The sequence below is a fragment of the Tupaia chinensis genome, unplaced genomic scaffold (assembly GCF_000334495.1).
Source record: "Tupaia chinensis unplaced genomic scaffold, TupChi_1.0 Scaffold146525_1, whole genome shotgun sequence".
Classification (NCBI taxonomy): domain Eukaryota; kingdom Metazoa; phylum Chordata; class Mammalia; order Scandentia; family Tupaiidae; genus Tupaia; species Tupaia belangeri.
In genome coordinates this window covers 1,120,681-1,126,641 of record NW_006206380.1, presented here as the reverse complement: position 1 = coordinate 1,126,641, position 5,961 = coordinate 1,120,681, and positions in this window count along the sequence as shown.

The following is a 5,961-nucleotide window of genomic DNA, read 5'->3' as shown; positions in this document are numbered from 1 at the left end:
ATCCCCCGGGGTGTGTGTGTGTGTGTGTGTGTGTGTGTGATTTCTCGCTGTTTCTCTGTCTCCGTCTTTTTTGCGAGGGCACGTGCCCTATAGCAAAAACTTCAATAAATAAATAAATAAATAAATAAATAAACAAAGTAAAAATTCAGTGTCAGATCATATAAACCCAAGTACTTAAAATTACAAATTAACTTTACCTACATCTATATTATCAGAACTGAAGTGCCATGTATCATTTCTGTAGTTACATACTTTACTCTTCCCCAACTCTTAATACTTTGGTATAAGTTTTTGAAGTTTCACCACGAACTTACATTGTTATAAAAATGTGCTGATTTATAATGACTTAATACACAGTGAATGCTACTGACATACTCGATACTGTCAGTTGGCTTCATGATTCAAGTTAATTACTCATGTTGGTATTTGCGACATCTAAATGCTGTATAATTAAAGACAATCTAATATTTGATAGAGGGGACATGGCCAATTGGCTGGTGGCCCAGAAGGTCTGGGCTGAGGTGGAAGGGTATATTTATGCCAGAAAATGCCCAGGGTCAAAGACAGTTCTGAGATGGAAATGCCAGGAATTTAAGTAGAAAATAATAAATTAAAATCCCAAGAAAAAATAGCATAAGATGGAATAACATAGCCCTTTCATGTCTGAGGGATATGCAAAGCCTAGGTTTTGTAGGGGTAGAGGCTTATTCAGTCTTTATTCTGCATATCTTCCCTTGTCCAGAAGAAACAATTGACTTGAAGAGTTGCCAGTTTTTTTTTTTGCTTGTTTGTTTCTGTTTGTTTTGATATTTTTAATATACTGTAGCCAACATAAGGCTCTTTCTGGAACCTCAGAGAAGAAGGGCTAAGGTGAGATCCCCTAACTTGGAAGCTTCTTCCCTTAGTCCCTCCCTTCCCCTTCCTAATATATTCATTTGCCATGTTTCCTAACTCTACCATTATTTCAGCCTATGTCATATATATATATTTTCCTTTTCTCAAGTTGTATTCCAGGAGGAACACCCTTATAGACGGTACCCACTTGTACAATGAGTGCAAAAAGGACACATCATAGAGTGTCTGGCCAAAGGATTGACTTCAATTTAAGTGTGTGCTGTTGTCTTCCATTCTTCAAATGTCAACAAAGAAAGGAAAATCAGGTAAGAGTGTCTATAAACAAAATTCTGGGTTTTAGTAGATTGTGCCCAGGGGACGTAGGAGTGGGAATGTTCAATGTTTTAGTGTTATGACCTCATGCAGACACACCAAATAGAAGTAACATGCTTGACTTTCTCTAAGGAATTTAAATAAGTTTGATGAATTCTGCCTTTGTGTGGGAGGGTTGGGGAGGTGGAATGAGATTGGAATTCCAAACAACTTCTACAAGCTAAAGTGGGCAAAAATAAACTAGACAAAGCCTGTTAAAGGCAAACTCACTTAGGGAGCAATACCAGATCACAGGAGTACAAGATGGTTCTGGATTGGTTATGTGTAAGTATAGCAAATAATTGTGTTGAGCCTGTGAGTGTCATAGGTCAAAAATGCCAGCAACAGAATGACTTGAGTTCATCAACTGTGAAGATTATCTTATATATAGGTGTATTATTAGTATGAAGGTGTGAGATAAAATCTTCTTGATATACTCTGCATTAGTAATTTTTACCATGTCCCATATATAGACGAATGTGTCCAGTTTCAGCATTTATAGCCAAAATGAAATGTGGAGTATTTAGAGGTGGGGCAGGCTGAGCTAGCCAACATAATTCTTTTGAAAATCTTAGAAAATTAGCCTTTTAAAATAATCCTAAGAGAACTGAAGTGTTAGCTTAACCATAAGTCTTCAAGCAGTTAGAGATATGTCCTACTAGGGGTAGAAGTTAGAAGTGGTGGGTCAGACAGTTTTTCATTTCCACTCAAGTCAGACCAGACGAGACAAACTTAATTAGAGTGGAGAAGTCAGAAGTTCTTTTGTAATGTTTCTTCTCATTCCACAATATTGGAGAAGTCAAATTATTTAAATGTAGAAAGAGATTAAAATATTTTCCCCTTTGAAATTTCTCTGAATATGGCAAAAGGCTACCTTCATGAAATGATTTTAGTATAGATGGGCCATATGGCAAAGCGAGTCTATTAGTAGATGTGTAGAAAGCCCTTTAAGAAAAAGAAATCTGTGAAATAAGGTTCATTCACCAGTTGAAAGGAGAAAATTTGATTTCTAAACATCCATTTTGTTTCTCATTATAATTTTGATAGCATTTGCCCTCCAGGGTGTTTTTAAACACTCATCTTCAGAGACTCTAAGATTTCCCAGACCTCTTTTACAGTTGTAAATATTTAACATCAACATTTTTTTTTCCAGTTTCCAGTGTGCCTACACATTTGTCCTTTGTTTATCCTGACTTCCTAGGCTATGTTCTAGCAAAATAAAAAATGATGCATGTGAGGCTATTTCTAGCTAAGTATCACATTTCTGGTTTATTAGATAATTCTAGTTCTTATTTAGTTTTCTACCTCTAGAATTTTTTTCCATGTCCAGAGCAGATGCCTGTGACAATTTGCTGAAATTAAGTGGGCCGTTAAGCTACTCTCAATTCATTTTAAATTATGTACAAATATAAATTCTCATGACATAAACTTACTTCAATAGACAAAATGAGAAATTAGAGAAAAGTGAGAATTTTTAAAGTACTAACTCACTGAGTATATATGACCAAGAAATGTGATAGACATACTAAAGGGATATTTATTTTTTTCTTTCTTCCAATTTCACTATGGCTATATCTAAATGCTCCAAGGCAGAATAACCAAATGACTGGCAATTTTAGGCAATTAGCTACTTGTTTGGGCTTAAAGGTACTCAACACATTTCTGACTCTTTTATTTTCACTAAAATTTTCAGTGGAAATTTCACTCAGTTGGTTCTCTCAAATGAAGTAAAGTGAAGAATAAGAGCAATTATCCACATGATTTAAACTTCTTTGACCTCCATTACAGTACCTGAATATTTTAAGAGACATGTTAGTTTTGCTTGAAAGCTAGAAAAAAATGTTGGTGTTAAATATTCACAAATGTAATATTTTTCCAGAAAACTGCACAAATCCTCAACTTCTTTGTTGTTTTATATGTGTCTGAACATTACTGCAATGGTGCTAACTAATGGGATGCATAATTTACTTATTCTTGATAAGAAAGGCATATTTAAAGACAAATAGCAATTCTAAATTATCCCTGTGAGAACAAGCCTATGGGGAAAGGGGAAACAGATTCTAAGCTGTCCCTTGTAGTTATTGGTGTAGTATTTCACCAAAAATGTGTAATAAGAAAAAAAGAGATATTAAAATTAACATTTTAAATGGCAAAATTTTCAAATAACAAGCTGCTACAAGGAGTGGTGGCTAAATAATTAAAGGGGCTTTTCTCCACTCTAAAAATACATCTTTATTTTATCAGTTAATTTAAACTATGAGCAGAGACAAGGCAACAATAGTATTTTATTGCTAAATAGTGCTTTAAAGAAATAGAAAATACAATGTAATTAGTTTATCTTAACTTTTAAGAAACTGGAAAACTAGAAAAGCAAATCAACCCAGATTATATGACTACAGAACAAGTTCTAGAATAAATGAATTTAAAATTTAAAATTTTGCAATGGAGAGTATCTGTTTACAAAATTTTAAAATTGAGTATGTCTAATTACAAAAAAATGGACCACATGATTGTTTGAATTTTGGCTCAGAATAATCAATACAAGTAAGTGACAGAATGGATATAGGTTTAGGTTTACAGTAATTAACCATTAGCATGGGACCCTATGTCTTCATACATTGTCTTTTAAAATCCTTACAACAGCCAAGAAAACTGAGGATACTATACGAGAAATACTAGATACCATGAAATGCCTAAACATCCAAATAATTGGTACACCAGAAGGTAAAGAAACTAATAAGGGCATTGATAATCTATTCCAAGAAATTCTGGAAGAAAACTTTCCAAGTCAAGAGAGGCATTCAAACAACCAGGCCCAAGAAATACAAAGAACTCCATGTAGAATCAGTCCAAGAAAATCCTCTCCAAGGCACATCAAGGCGACATTGGACTAAACCACAGACAAACACAAGATATTAAGATTGGCAAAAGAGAAAAGACGAATCAATTATAAAGGTTATCCCATCAGGCTAACATCGGACCTCTCATCAGATACAATGGAAGCAAGGAGGGAATGGGGAAATATATTAAAAGTGTTAAATGAAAAACAATTTCAACCAAGAATAAGATACCCACCAAGATTATCCTTCATGTGGGAAAAGAAAATAAAAATGTTCTCAGATAAACAAAACCTGAAACAATTTACCAACTCCAGACCAGCTCTTCAAGAAATTCTGAAAGGAGTAGTATACCAAGAAAACTAAAGAAAAACAGAAAACAATTAGACAACAAAAACAACTACGTATATGGCCAACTTAATGATAGGGACAAGTCTGGAAATATTGATAATAGCATTGAATGTTAATGGATTAAATTCTCCAATCAAGAGAAACAGACTGAATGAATGGATTAAAAATCAGAAACCCTCCACCTACTGCCTACAAGAAACCCATCTCATAAATAAAGACAAACATAGACTAAAAGTGAAGGGCTGGAAAAAGGTATTCCATGCAAATGGAAACCAAAAAAGAGTAGGAGTCATTATACTGATTTCAAACAAATTAGGCTTTAAGACAAAAATGGTAAGAAGAGACAAAGAAGGGCATTATATAGTAGTAAAAGGACTAATTCACAAAGAAGATATATCACTTATAAATATCTATGCACCAAACTCAGGAGCACCCAAATATATAGAGGAAAGACTGCGAGATCTAAAAGGAGAGATAGATTGTAACACAATCATTGTTGGAGATCAAAACACTCCATTATCTCCTTTAGACAGGTCAACAAGACAAAAAAAAAAAAAAAAAAAGCAAAGATATTCTGGACCTAAATGATAACATAAATCAAATGGACTTGAGAGAAATCTATATAACTTCCCACCCCAAAACCATAAAATACACATTTTTCTCAGCCCTGCATGGTACTTTCTCGAAGACTGACCACATAATATGGGACCAAAGCAGCCTTTACAGATTCAAAGGCATAGAAACTATATCCAGCATCTTCTTCGACCATGATGGAATTAAGCTTGCTATTAATCTCAGGAAAAACCCTCGAAAGTATACAAATATATGGAAACTAAATAACCTACTTCTGAATGACTTTATGGTGACTGAAAAGACCAAGACTGAAATCAAAAGATACATGGAAACAAATGATAATGAGTACACGAATTTCCATAATTTATAGGACACTGCAAAAGCAGTTATAACAGGGAAATTCATAGCAATTAGTGCATACAAAAAAAGATGGAAAGGTGGCAAAAGGACAACTTAACATCATGCCTCAGAGAATTCTAAAAACAAAAAAAGAAAAACCCAAAAGATGCAAGAAAAAAGAAATAATAAAGATTCGAGCTGAAATATCTAAAAAAGAAAATAAGCAAACTATACAGAAAGTAAATGAGAGCAAAAGCTGGTTCTTAGAAAAGATAAACAAGACTGACAAACCATTATCTAGATTAATTAAGAAGAGAGAAAAGAACCAGATACATCAAATTCACAATGAATCAGGCAACATTACAATCGACATAATAGAAATACAAAACATTATTGGAGGATACTATGAGCAACTCTATGCCAACAAAGAAGAGAACCTGGATGAGGGGGCAAATTCCTGGACACATAATCTATGAAGATTGACACAGGAGGACATAGAAAGCCTGAATAGACCAATAACAAGCAATGAGATTGCATCAGTAATAAATAACCTCCCAACAAAGATAAGTCCAGGTCCTGATGACTTCGCTGCCAAATTGTACAAAACTTTTAAAGAAGAGGTAACCCCCATTCAATTCACACTGTTTCTAGAGAT